Source organism: Symphalangus syndactylus, chromosome 4, assembly GCF_028878055.3.
Source record: "Symphalangus syndactylus isolate Jambi chromosome 4, NHGRI_mSymSyn1-v2.1_pri, whole genome shotgun sequence".
NCBI classification, from domain to species: domain Eukaryota; kingdom Metazoa; phylum Chordata; class Mammalia; order Primates; family Hylobatidae; genus Symphalangus; species Symphalangus syndactylus.
In genome coordinates this window covers 53,256,561-53,271,555 of record NC_072426.2, presented here as the reverse complement: position 1 = coordinate 53,271,555, position 14,995 = coordinate 53,256,561, and positions in this window count along the sequence as shown.

Here is a 14,995-nt window from a genome sequence, read left to right as displayed (position 1 = left end):
CAAAAAACCAGCTCCAGGATTCATTAATTTTTTGAAGGGTTTTTTGTGTCTCTATTTCCTTCAGTTCTGCTCTGATTTTAGTTCTTTCTAGCCTTCTGCTAGCTTTTGAATGTGTTTGCTCTTGCTTTTCTTGTTCTTTTAATTGTGATGTTAGGGTGTCAATTTTGGATCTTTCCTGCTTTCTCTTGTGGGCATTTAGGGCTATAAATTTCCCTCTACACAGTGCTTTGAATGTGTCCCAGAGATTCTGGTATGTTGTGTCTTTGTTCTCGTTGGTTTCAAAGAACATCTTTATTTCTGCCTTCATTTCATTATGTACCCAGTAGTCATTCAGGAGCAGGTTGTTCAGTTTCCATGTAGTTGAGTGGTTTTGATAGAGTTTCTTCATCCTGAGTTCTAGTTTGATTGCAGTGTGGTTGATTGCACTGTGGTCTGAGAGACAGTTTGTTATAATTTCTGTTCTTTTACATTTGCCGAGGAGAGCTTTACTTCCAACTATGTGGTCAATTTTATTGTAGCTATAATTTTAAGAAATCTCCAATGTCATGTTATACAAGTATATTTTTATTGTTATTCTTATTGATGATAGCATTATGCAAATGAGTATTTTAATTCTGTGATTCTCTATCTTGCTTTCACTCTTTCTTTGAACTCCATCTTCCCTGATTTTTCTCCTCCTCCCTTCTTGCTTAGTTCTAATGCTTATTAAAATGTTTACTTCAGTGTGAGTGTTATGTAGAAGACCATCTGTGAACACTATTGCCAGGGGCGTAATACAAAAGTAATTTGGGGAGAAATAATATGAAGCCCCCAAGAATACTAGCCTTGTGATTTCCTTCTCAGAGAGCATGAATCATTCATCTGCCTTTGCTCCTGATGCAATTCAATAAGCCAGATTTGTTATTGAATGTGTTCCACTAAACTTATAGAACACATTTGTTGAATAAGTGATGACAGTTGGTGCTTCCTCCCATCAGCTATTTTGCCATACAATGAGCAAAGCTTTCCATATTGTGTGGCTTTCTATAAATATTAAATTTTCTTCTGTTTGCATACTTTGAGCCTATGTGTAGATGACCATATTTCCCTACTGACTCTGTGTTGTTTTGGAAGATGTTGCTTTCCAAATGCATTGACTCTTCAAAACAGGAAGTCTTATTTTTGAAAGCATAGCATTTTCTTTATAAGTTAATACAATTTGGGGTCACTATTAGAGTTTACTTTTTGGAGCTGTAAAGTAGCTATGACTATTGGAATTTTTTTTCAATATCGAACTATGAACTTTATTTTAAATTTTCTGAAGATTAAATGGGGTGGTTTTGATAGTAGAATTGTACTGATTTTTTCCTTTTATCTATTCCATTTCACTGGAGTTGAATTAGTTTATAAGCAATAACATAATGTTAACTTTTGAAACAGAGTAAAAATCATCCAGTGTTTCAGAATCCTACTTTTACAGAGTCTGAAGCCATAGTTGTTTGATTGGGGAAGGGAAGTAACACTATTTGAGTCTGCCAAGCCATAATTACACCAGTATTCCAAGTTCTTGACATCTATATTTTTAAAAACAATAGCTTTATTGAGATGTAATTCACATACCATACAATTTACCCGTTTAAATTAAATAATTTTGTGACTTTTAGTATACTTGCAGTTGTGCAACCAGCATCACTATTTAATTTTGGAGCAATTTCATCATCCTAAAAGCAAACCCCATACCCATTAACAGTCAGTTCCACTATCTTTCTTCCCAACTCCTGGAAACCACTAATCTACTTTCAGTCTCTATAGATTTGCCTATTCTGAACATTTCATGTAAATATAATTATATGATAAGTGAACTTTTGTGTCTGTCTTCTTTCATTTAGCAGAATGTTCGTGAGGTTCATCCAGTTGTAGCATGTATTAGTAGTTTATTCTTTTTATTGCTGAATAATATTCCTTTACATAGGAATTACATAGAATACATAGGAATTACATAGAATACATACCGTATTTTGTCTAGCCATTTATCATTTGGGTTGTTTCCATTTTTAGCTATTATAAATAACACCACCATAAACATTCATGTGAGTCAAAGGGGATGGTAGAGGGATTTTGTTGTTATTATCAAGAGTCATCTTTAATGCCCAAATGAAGTATTAATATTTTTTTTTGTTTCCTACTCACTCCTTACCTGTAAACTCTCTTTCCTCCCTTCCTTTTTAAGTTTCTACCTTCTCTTCCTTCACTAAATATTTTTGAGCCTCTACTCAGTTCCCGGAACTATGCTAGAGATTAAAGATACAGAGGTGAACAAGGCACAGATCCAATCCCTGCTCTTATGAAGTTTTCATTCTAGTAAGGGTTAAACTAAATAAATACACATTTCTCATATGGTAGGTGCTATGGGAATATATTTAGGAGTATTTGGAGGCTCCATGGAAGCATAGATGGGGACAGCATAACCCAGAGAATAATGTTGGAAAATGCATTCTGGGAAAAGTAGCCTCAAAGGTAAGATTTTAACAATAAGTAGTAATTAACCAAGCTAAGAAAGGGAAAGGATGTCAAGCCAGAGTGAACAGCATTCAAAGAGGCCCAGCTGGTAAGAGAGCCAGATGCATTTAAAGGACTGGAAGACAGCCATGTGACTGGCTTATACAATTTGAGGGAAGCAGAAGAGGGAGGAGAGGTAAGTAGGGTCCCTTTTATGTAGGATTGATGCCTTGTCTTTATTCCAAGTGCATTAAGGAGCCATTGAAGGGCTTCCCTAGCTTCGCCATGTTAGTAATCATGGAGATGTCTACTTCTATCATCTAATACAGCTACTCCAGGTCCCTTCATGTTTCACTAATTATTTTTCACAGATTCAAAAGTGACTCGTGCTCAGAAATAAACTGAGTCGTGTGTCTGAAATCCCCTAAAGCCTCCATCTATTCCATCCCCCACCTTTGGGAGCACTGTGTTCCCCAGAGCATTGTTCAGCCTCTGTGTGGGGTTGCTTCCAAGTGTACTCTAATTCTCAAAACACTGAACTCAGCCCTTCCACCCAAGAACTCAAAGCATTGAACTCAAAGCACTGAACTCAAGTCTCTCAGAAAGCAAAGAGAATACTCACTTCCCAATGTCACATTTTGTTCCCTGGGCATCAATGTTTATGTTCCAGTGTTTCACAGAATGTTCCTAAATCCCCTGCCCCTCCCTACTCTGTCCTGAATTCAGACCAAATTAAAAAGGCTGGATCTGGAAACCTTTCTGTGAGACCATGATTGTATTATTTTCTCCATGCTCACTCTCTCTCTCGCTGTCTCTCTCTCTCCATACTAACATCCGTGTGGGCTCTCCTTCCGTCTCCAGTCTCTCACTCATGTAAATTCATGCCAACCTACTCTTGGTGTTTCTAATTCTCCAACATTTTCTCCCACTCCCTCTTCATATTAGTTTACCTGACTGACTTAAAATCCAACCAGTCAGCATAAATTAAGGGCTAGTCTTTTTTTCTATCCTAAATTTCTTGCTCCTTATTCTTTAAAGAGCAGACAGGGTGATTAACATCAAAATAACAACAAAAACACACAAATAACATCATGTCATTTCTTGCATAAAGTCTCCAATGTGGTTTTCCATTGTATTCAGAATAATGTCTAAATTCACTACAATGGTCTATAAATTCATACACAATCTGGTATCTGCCTGCCTTTCCAAATTCATCTTGTATCCAGCCACACTGATCAAGCATGCTTACTCCTGAGGGCCTCTGCCCTTGCCATTCCCTCTGCCTAGATCTTGCTTCTTCTAGGTCAGTACCTGACAGGTTTCTTTCTTTTCATTAAATTCTTTTCTGAAATATAATTACCTTCTCAGGTGACACTTTTCCCACATCGTCCATAGCCCCCCACCTCTGAGCATTCACTACCTTTCTCCTTTACTTTATCTTCTACAAAGCGCTCATCACTGTCTGATATTAAACTATTTCATTTTTATTGTTTTTTTTAGAGTGGAAAGATAGGAGTATAAATAGATGTGAGGAAACTTTCAGGGGTGATAGATATGCCCATTATCTTGTGTTGATGGTTTCGTGGGTGTATACACATACATAAACTGACAAAAGCAGACTATTTAAGCACGTGCAATTTGTTATATATCAATTATATGGCAACGACTCTATAAAAATAATAGCTCTTCTTACAAGCTTTGTCCTCGGGTGAGAGCAAAGATTTATTGACGATAGAGAAATAAGCATTCAGAGAAAAAGTTGAGAAAATAAGGAAGTTTGTTTAAATTCCACAGAAAATGGAAGGATGAAGGAGGCACATTGAAAGCAGCGGATTGCAATCACAGGATATATACAGCAAAGTGGGACAGGAGCTAGGCTATGACGATTGACCTAAAGCCCTGGATTTGCAGAGAAAGCTAAGAAACATGGCTGTGAGACCTGATGGTATTAGCCTTGATGGCCTTGTAGAGAAAGCATGATTACTAAAGGAATTCAAACACCAAATCCTTACATATGTTTCCTCAGAAAATTTATCTTCCTCAACTCCTTCTGCCAGAAATCTTGTTTTGGGTATGGAACTTTTTTGTTGTAGTTGTTATTTTGAGGCTGTGTGTGGAGAAGCATCACATCTGAAGCAGTAGTTTACTTTTTCATCTGTCAATTATTTTGCTTCCTTTTGTACTTAAAAAGAAAAATACACAGTGACCCTGGAGTCTACAGGCCATTAATTCCAGGTAGTTATCAAAGTTAGCACTTTTCCTACAGGAACAATATAGCAGAGAGACATTCAATCAATAAATTGTGTTTACTTAGTCCTTCTTGCTCTGACGCTTAAGGAGCAAAATGCTTGCTCTTTACTCATTTGTGATACCAACACTACCCTTCAGAAAGCCCGAAACTGTGAAAATGTCCTATTCAAGATGTCATGTGCTTTAGTTTAATTGCTTTGATGAGAAATCTAAGATGTCTATGTGTATATCAGATGAAGGTGTTCAAGGTCCTTTAAGACAGCACCCCAAAATTTCCAGCATCTGTCTTTCTTTCATCTTCAGTGAAGTAAAGTTAAAATAACCAAAAACTCTATCCTTTTCAACTCAGGACAACTTACAATAATAACATATGTCTCAGTGTCTTTACTTGGGTTCTCCCTGAAGTATACCCTAAGACAAAAATTCAAGTGAATTTAGGAGGTGCATAGGACAATGTCCATGGAGTGAGAAGTAACACAGGATGAAGAAGGCAGCAATAAATGATGTATAACTAAGCCAACCACTGCAGTGGGTATCCCCTGTAGAAACTCTCAGAACTGGCCGGGCGCGGTGGCTCACGCTTGTAATCCCAGCACTTTGGGAGGCCGAGGCGGGCGGATCACGAGGTCAGGAGATCGAGACCATGGTGAAACACCGTCTCTACTAAAAAAATACAAAAAATTAGCCGGGCGTGGTGGCGGGCGCCTGTAGTCCCAGCTACTCGGAGAGGCTGAGGCAGGAGAATGGCGTGAACCTGGGAGGCGGAGCTTGCAGTGAGCCGAGATTGCGCCACTGCACTCCAGCCTGGGTGACAGAGTGAGACTCCGTCTCAAAAAAAAAAAAAAAAAAAAAAAAAAAAAAAAAAAAAAAAGAAACTCTCAGAACTACCCAATAAGAGAAGCAAGAGGGCTGGGATACATACACCAACTCCTATCAGTCAGTGATTGAGAGCTGCTAGGGTGAAGGTATTAATTTCCTAGCACTTTTAGTCTATCTCACACATGGGCACAGAGATGATGGTACTGGCAGATAAAATTTATCTGGACCACATTGAAGTGAGAGGATCTAAGGAATATGGGCAGAATCTTGACAGCATTGCTATTCCTGGTAATGGTTTTTGTCAACAGAGGAATGGGAAAGAGCCATAATGAGAAGTCTCTTCTTTCCTAATATTGGTGTCATTTGATTAAATGATATTAAATGTCAAAGTCTAAATCTGGGGTAGGAAAGAAGGATGGGGAGGAGTGAGCACTAATAATAGTACTGGAAATGAAGAATTATGTATAGTTGAGGTCATACTGGATTGGAGTGAGCTCTAAATACACTGACTTGTGTTATTTTGGGGGCTGTGTGAAGACACAGGAACATGACATAACAACAGATACAGAGCCTGGAGTGATGACAGTACAAGTCAAGGAACACCAAGGATCGCCAGCTGCCACCCAACCCAGGAAGAGGTAAGGAAGGATCATCCTCTCCTAGAGTCTTCAGAGAGAGCATGGCCTTGTTGACACTTTGATTTCAGATTTCTGGCCTCCAGAACTGTGGAAGAATAAATTTCTGTTGCTTTAAACCACGCACTCAATAGCAATCTGTTATGGCAGCCATAGGAAACTTATACATGCCCTAACTTCTAGGAGGCAGCCTTCTGTGGATCAAATAAAAGCCTGAAGTTTCCATCAAGGCCAGTCTACCTGGGTGTCCCCCTTCCCAGCACCATATGGCTGCTGAAATCTTTGCTCAGGTCCTTAGCCTCCTAGCTACTGCTTTGTCCTGCACAAGTTAGGAGTTGCCAGATGCCTTGAGAGGAGATCATGCAAGTATTTGGAGCTCACCTGTGGTTCTCTACTCTTTGGGATTTTGCTCCTCAAGTCATTGTACTTTGGTACCTACAAATTTCAACCTCGTCCTTCATACCCCATGGGTGTGAAGATTCCTGGCAGGACTCTATTTCCACACTGAAACTAGGTAAATAAATGTTCCCAGGAAAAACCTTTAGAGTTTAGTATAGAATTATAGATTCAAAAGCAGTCTTCCTCGAAACTTTGAAAGCATTGGTTCATTATTTTTAGTATCCTGGGTTGCTGATGTGACATTTTATTAAAAGCAAAGCAAAACAAAACAAAAGCTCTGCTCATTCCTCCACCACCCGCCATACTCAGATTCTTATTGTTTTCCTTGATTTTCTGAAATTTATAAGGTTGTGTCCAAGAATTGCAGTTTTTGTTGTTGTTGTTTATCCTGTTCAGCACTTGGTGGACTTTTCAGCAGAGAAACTTCAAATCATTTTTTTAATTACATGAATTTTCTTCTATTTCTCTTATTAGTTCTTCCAACTACTTTTCTATAATTGATTTAAAAGATAGACCTCCTAGACTGATCATCTATGGCTCTCTCAGTAATTTTTCTCATATTTTTCATCCGTTAGTCTTTTGCTCCATATTAAAAAATGACTTCTTCAAATTTTATTTTAGGTCCTTCTATATCTACATATACCAGTATCTATTTATATCCCTATAGAATATATTTTAATTCACAGTACCTTATTTTTCCGATTTCCAAAAACACATTCTTATTTTCTCATTGATCTTTCCTCACAGCAGGCTGTTTTGCTATTTCTCAAATGTCTCGGAGGTAAAATTCTGGAAGAATAAGTAAGATACAGGTAGTAGTGATCCTCTCTGAGAAGGAGAACTGGAGCCACGATATACAATAGGAACTACTATATAATTTGATTTTTTTACTATACGCATACATTTGTACATTACTTTTTAAAAGTTTGCCAATAAATATCTCTCTCAAAATATAAAAATTCAGATTAGTTATTTTGTCCTTTGATCTTATCTTTTGGTGCTGTGGTCAGGCATTTGCTTGTTCATTTTTGTTTTTCTCTCTTTTGGGCTGCTGATTTTCCTCAAACATTTGATATCCCTTGATAGTCTGTTCACAGATACAAATGAGAACTATGTTAATTAAGATACATAGATGATGTGGCTTTCCTCTGTCATTGTTTAAACTCATTCTCCCCTACAGTATGCTTCCTTGCATGGGAGTGGGACTGCGCGCTCTGAGCACATGGGTAGGGTCTTTCTTTAGGATGTGTAGGTGGGGAAAAAATCAGAGGAGATGGAGACACTTCCATAAAAGATTATTTGCAAAAATCACTGCAACTATTCCTTTCCCTGTGTGTATATACCTTGCAATATGATATTGCAATTTCTTCCACAAAGAGGAGGAGTCGCAAGGAAGACCTTGTAATTTGCTTTTGCCAATAAAGTTCAGTAAATGTGCTGATGTGCCAGTTCCAACCTAGGCCTCCAGAAGCCTGGCAAGCTCTCGCTCACTCGCTTGGAAGCCTAGCCAGCAGCCATGTGAACAATCCTAAAATAGCCTGACAGGACAAGTTACCACAAGGAGCAGAGACGAGGCATCCAGCCTAGGCCATTCTAGTTTATCCACCCCTCAGCTGACCCAGCAATGTACTTTAAATGTATAAATGAGCCCAACCAAGACCAGACCACTCAGCTGAGCCTACTTCAAATTGCCAGCTAAAATAAATGGTTGCTAGTTTAAGCCACAAAATTTTGGGGTAGTTTGTCACCTAACATTTTCTGACTGATACATTCTTCCTATCCACCCCTAAATACCAAATAAAGAAAATGTTATTATTCTGGTGTGCTAATGCTCATGCCAGGAGTCCTAGAATCCAGCAGACATATGTTTCAATCTTTTTGGAAATCAGCGTCCTTCCCATATTGCCAGTTACTCTGTATATTCCAGGGAGGAGAAGGGGATGAACTTTCTCAATTTGTCACCCCATTTTTCTGCCCCATGCTTAACCCCTATTCTTACTACCTACTGACCCAATTTGACAACCATTACTAGAACCACATGGGGAAAACAGCAGCCATGGCTATACCCAAGCTGCCCTTAGAATCCTCTATTCATGGCAGCCCTTGGGTATGTGCATTCACAGTAGAGATTTTCTTCTGCCTTTTATTAGTGTCTCATCTCTGCTAGAAGTTCACTCTTTTATGTTTCTCTTTTTTCTGGTCATTTTTAATTGAATCATTATAGTGAAATATATCACGCATGGAGAAAAGGGTATAAAATATTTATGTACGGTTAAAGAATAATGGCAAAATTAATACTCATGAAGCTATCACCCAAGTGAAAAAGATTACCCAATGCCTTAGAAGTTCCCCATGTGCCTCTTCTCAAATGTATTCCCCAGCACTCCCAGGAAATGACCACTAACAAGACTTTATCTTAATTATGTCTTTGATTTTACTTATGGTTTTACTAACCATGTAAGAATCTCTAATCTTTAGTTTTTTTAAAAAAAATGAATAGAAAGTATAAACTCAGCTGTATGAGGAAATGGCAATATTGCCACCATCAGATGAAAGTTCCCAGGGAAAGATAAACTGAACAGCCTTGGGTCACAGTGAAATTTCACCTTTACTGAGAGTTTATCCGTCCTTTCTTGGGAATTAAATGGGCAGTGTATGAGAGAGTCCTGGGAACCACTGGGCTCCTGCAGTTGGGTTGTCTGACAGAACTATATTATGAACTAGGCATGAGACACTGGCATAAAGATAGTCAGAAATAGTAGATTTCTCAATTTTTTTTCTTCTATGTTCATAATGCCAAATTCTGTTTCCCAGGGGAAGTTTAGGACAAAACACTTCTGTGTGGTGATATGTGGAAAGGTCCTCAGCTGATCCAAGCAGTGAGACATGAAGGGGAGAGTAGAAATGTCACCAGCACTGTTAAGGACATGCCTAGTACAGATGAAAAGTGGGATTAAGATCATATGACCTTTGTCCTCACCTTTAAAAGATAACTCAATGGCAGTAGATATATCAATGATGACAGCCCTCAAAAAATGCATCACCAAGTCAGATCTCTTTCACAGACTCCTGCCTCAGACTTCCTGCCATTTCCATTGAGATTTCTAATAGATACATGAAACGCAAATGTCCAAGATGAACATCTAAACTCCCCCCATACCCAAATATCAGCTCCAAATTTAGCTTTCCCCATTTCAGTTGATAACAACCCATCCTTCCAGGGGCTCATGCCAAAACTCTGGTCTCCTCCCTAACTCTTTGCTCTCACATGCCAAAAACAATTCATTAGAAAATCCAAACTCTTGTGCCATGGCAAACTATCTAAACAGAGTGGTCCTTCTAAAATTTAAGTCAGATCATGTGACTCCTCTCTTCATAAGCTTTCAAAACATCTTCCTATTTCACATAGAATAAAAGCTAAAGTCACCATGATAACCCATAAAGACTCCTTCGCCTGCTTCTCTGACATTCTCAGAATTCAGCTAACTTTATGCTAGCCTCAGTGGCTCTTTCGCAGTCTCTTGATCATACCAGGATGGCAGATGAGCTCCCATGTTAAGGAGTTGCTCTAGCTATTCCTTTGGCCAATATCTCTCTTATCCCAAATATCTACTCGGCCAAATACTCAGCTCCTTCAACTCATTGCTCAAATCTTTCCTTCTCAGTAAGTCCTACCCAGACTATCCTACTTAATATTACAAACTGCCCCTACCCACTACCCCTGACACACTCAATCATCTTACACATCTCCAGTATTTAAAAAAAATTCTGGAGCACCAAACACTTTCTAACACATTATATAATTTACTTGCTTATTGTGTATGGTTTGTTTTCCACCCCCCACAATAGAACATAGTCATATGAGGGCAGATATGTTTGTCTTTGTCCTCTTTGTTCGCTGATGCATGCTAAGTGCCTAGAAGAGCATCTGGCACCTAGTAGGAACTCAGAATATAATCAGCGAATAAACAAATGAACATACTCATCTTTTGAATCCCTCTGCTCCAATGTGGATTGGTCGCTCTGTCTGGTCCATAGCTGCACACATGAGATCTCCCTTCAAGATCCTCCTGGAGATTCTTTTTGTCTCTTGCCAAAGCTGAAACACCTATTTCCTGTATTCCCTTTCTTGGCTTACTTTCTTATTTAGATACAGCACATCCTCCTATAGCTTCTTAATAAATGATGTGGGGAAGGCACATTTTTTGAGACTTTGCATATATAAAAATGTCTTTATTTTATCCTTCTGTTGATTTCGCAGTTTGACTGGTTATACAATCCTACGTTGGAAATAATATCTTTTCGGAATTTTTTCTGCTTGCTCCAGTGTTTCTGTTGAGATATCCAAATTATTCTGATGCCTGATCTTTTGTATGTGATTTGTTTCTTTCTCTGAAAGTCAGTAGAATATTTTTGTCCTCACTGTTCTAATATTTTAGAACCATGAGCCTTGGTGTGGATATATTTTCATCCAATATTCTGGGTTTTTAGTGGATCCTTTCATTCTGGCAATTCACATCTTTCAGTCCTGGGAAGATTCTTCTACAATTATTTTAAGGATTTCACCCATTGTTTTTTTCTGTTCTCTCTTTCTGAATCCTCTACTATTCATATTTTATACTTTCTAAATTGGTTTCTGCTTCTGTTATCTTGTGTGCCCAATTTACTATCTGGTGATCTTTTTCTTCTAATTTCCTGGAGATGTCCTCAACATTGTCCTCCAACCTTTTATTGTGTTTTAATTTTCCTATAATATTTTTAATTTCTAAGAGTTCTTTAAGTTCTCTGAATTTTTCCTTTTTATTCCATTCTTTTCTTATTTACATTTTTGTTTATCTGTTGGTTGGGGTTTTTTTTGTTTTTTTTATCTTCTATGTTAAAGCCTTCCCCAGTATCTATTATTACTTGGCAATCAGTTTGTGATAAAGAGTGCAGGACTAAAATGCTGATTGGAATTTCAGAGCACATGGGTAGGGTTTGTAGATATGGGGTATTACTGTGAAGTAACCTTTGGGGGTTGATATGGTTTGGCTGTGTCAACGCAAATCTCATCTTCAATTGTAGTTGCCATAATTCCTGAGTGTCGTGGGAGGGACCCAGTGGGTGGTAATTGAATTATGGGGACATTAACCCCCATGCTGCTGTTCTTCTGATAGTGAGTGAGTTCTCATGAGATCTGATGGTTTTATAGGGGGCTTTTCCCCCTTTTGCTTGGCATTTCTCCTTGCTTCCATCATGTGAAGGACATGTTTGCTTCCCCTTCTGTCATTATTGTAAGTTTCCTGAAGCCTCCACAGCCATGCAGAACAGTGAGTCAATTAAACCTCTTTCCTTTATAAATAACCCAGCCTCAGGCAGTCCTTTATGGAAGCATGAGAAAGGACTAATATAGAAGCCTTCTTGGAGAAAAACTCCAAAGTCAGTATTATTAAATATTTTCTCTTGCATTGGTCAAGTTCCCCAGAGAAGGGTCTTCCATCACCTTCCCAGAGGGTAGGAATCTGGCTGCCAAATTTCCAGGAGGGGAGTATCTGTATATTCAGCATTGATTTTGCCTAAGATCATTTAATCCCTCTTTGTTGTATAAGATACTCATCATCTCCATTTAGAGTCCCTCCTTTATACCTTTTGCCCAGAATACAATTCCAAATTTCTGCCAGGTGGGAGAAGGGCAGTTGCCAGCAGCATGTGGTGGGTGAAGGACTCTAGGGATCTAAATGCCTTGTAAACAGATTTCACTCAGCCCTCTTTATTCCAGACCCCAAACCAATCTCCAGTTTCAGAAGTACCTGATACTACTGTCCTATACTTTTTGAGGATTTTTTTAACCTTCGTCTGGTTCCATTATCCCTGCAGTTAATATGGTTTTGGGTTTCTTGGGTCTGGTAAATCAGTAATTATTTGTATATCTGCTATGCAGGATCCTAAAATTTATTATAATTTTCTCCTTTCCTGTTGCCCCATTATCAGTTTATATCTCTTAAAAAAAATACATTCAGTAGCCTTAATGGGGTTTTAGCAAGGGTGAAATTAAAATTAAATGCATGTATTTAATCTTCCAACTTAACCTGAAGCCCTTTTTGTTCTTTGCTGGTGTATTTCAAATGTGGATTTGTGGAATGGGGTGGGGTGGAGGATTAAAAACATGAGCTTAATCTGCCACCTTGGATCATAATCAAAAATTTAAACTTTAAATTGCAATTGTAACTTTCTTTTAAGTGTTTTGAATTAAAAGGCACATATTTTTATTTAAGACGCAAGTTCTAAGTCAGTGCTGTGAATAAAATGTTGAACTTCATAATTAGGCAACATTAGTTGCATAACTAGCTAGTATTTGTACTATTCTTAGTATATTTCATATTTGTAGTATTCTCTGTATTCTTAGCAGTCAGTGCCAGAGTAAATTCCTAGAGCCAAAGAAAAATGCTTAACCATGACATTGTCATCCTATTATAATATTATATTGAATACATTTCAGGGTTAAGGATGTGATTCAAGGTTGATAAATATACTGGGTAAGTTTTAAAGTACTCTTGTAAAAGTCATATAAGTACCTGAACTCATTTAAGTCAACTAAAAACAAAAAACTACAGCAGTCAACAATCCATTCTTTTGCTTTCGTATGAGCAAATTTTTCTCACGTTGGAGTGATTCGTTTTAACTCGAAAATTAATTGTAGACTTTAAATATTGAGAAAATTTGTATTTTCTTCTGACTCTACTAATGAATATGAAGACAAATCAGAGGTACATTGGCTCCATAACTGATATTTTAAATTTTGTATGTTAACCTGCCTCAGATGGTAGTCATATTATAGGTACTTATAGCACCTAACTCATTGCTGCTGCAGCAAAGTTTATTTAAAAAATCTAAACAAACATTGTTTTAACTTGAATGTACCTTCTAAAAATGAACCACATAATAGTAAGTTGTAAAGAATATTCAATTCTGTAAAGAACAACACCACATTTTTTGTTAGAAATTATTAAATTTGATCCTTTTGGCAAGTGGCATAAATAATTTAATTTTAATTGTGCCTACCCTCAATAGCCAATAGCTGGCTTCTTTTCATAAATCAATAGATTGCTGTTATTTTTGTGACTTTTTCTTTTAAAAATGGAATGAAGAGAAAAAACTGAAATGTTTCCCTGACAACAAATACAGTCTTTCATCTCTGTTTGAAGGATATCTTGCTTCTGTACCTAGTCAAATTACAGTGCAGTTGAGTATTGTCCTTTTTAGAGCCTAAAATTAGGTTTTATAATTATTTTTATTCTTTCACAAAAGCTAGAATTTATACAAAGACACAATGATAGGCAATTTATCCCCCAAGTCAGTAGCAAAGGCATTTCTCTTAGACTAAGGAAATGGAATATTTAACTTATTCCTAAATTGAATAAGTATTAGAGTAGTGTTCAAGAGTGCAGGCACAGGCTCTGAATTTATTCATTCAAAAATATATATTAAGCACCTACAATCTGTCTGCTGGCACTGTGGTTGTCACTGAGGATATAATGGTGAGCAAAGATGGACAATGATCTCACAGAGTTTCTAGTCCCCAAGGTGTTGAAATGGTGGCCTGTGTTCTGTTCTGTTGTGTTTTTGTTGTTACTGTTGTTTGATTTAAATTGAAATGCCTGGCAGTGCCTTGTACTCTGTAGTTGGGCCACAGTACCTGTAACTCCCTTCATATCATACATAAAAGCTTCAGACAGGCCAGACGCAGTGGTACGTGCCTGTAATCCCAGCACTTTGGGAGGCCAAGGCGGGTGGATCACGAGGTCAAGAGATCAAGACCATCCTGGCCAACATGGTGAAATCCTGTCTCTACTAAAATTACAAAAATTAGCTGGGTGTGGTAGCATGTACCTGTAGTCCCAGCTACTTGGGAGGCTGAGGCAAGAGAATCTCTTGAACCCAGGAGGTGGAGGTTGCAGTGAGCCGAGATCACGCCACTGCATTCCAGCCTGGTGACACAGCGAGACTCCATCTCAAAAAAAAAAAAAAAAAAAGCTTCAGATATTTATGTTTTCTGCCTAAACTCTGTAGGCGTTAGGCTTTGTCAGACCAATCTGGTTTTAAACCTCAATTCTGCCATTCACTGTGTAACTCTGAGCAAGTTAATTTACCATTCTAAGCCTCAGTTTTCTTCTCTTAAAATAAGAATAAAAATAACACCTACTTTAAAGAGTTATTGAGGATAAAAATAAGAAAATATATAAAGCCCTTTGCACAGTGACTGGAACATAGACCCCTAGTATTATTATAGGTAATACATTCTTAGTTCAATCATGAACAGAAACAGTACATCATCTTTTTAAAATAATGATAAGCCTTTAAAAATTATATAAAATTCAAGTAATGTCTAAATACAATGTCTCATCTTTCATTTCTATTTCACTGATCATATGGTA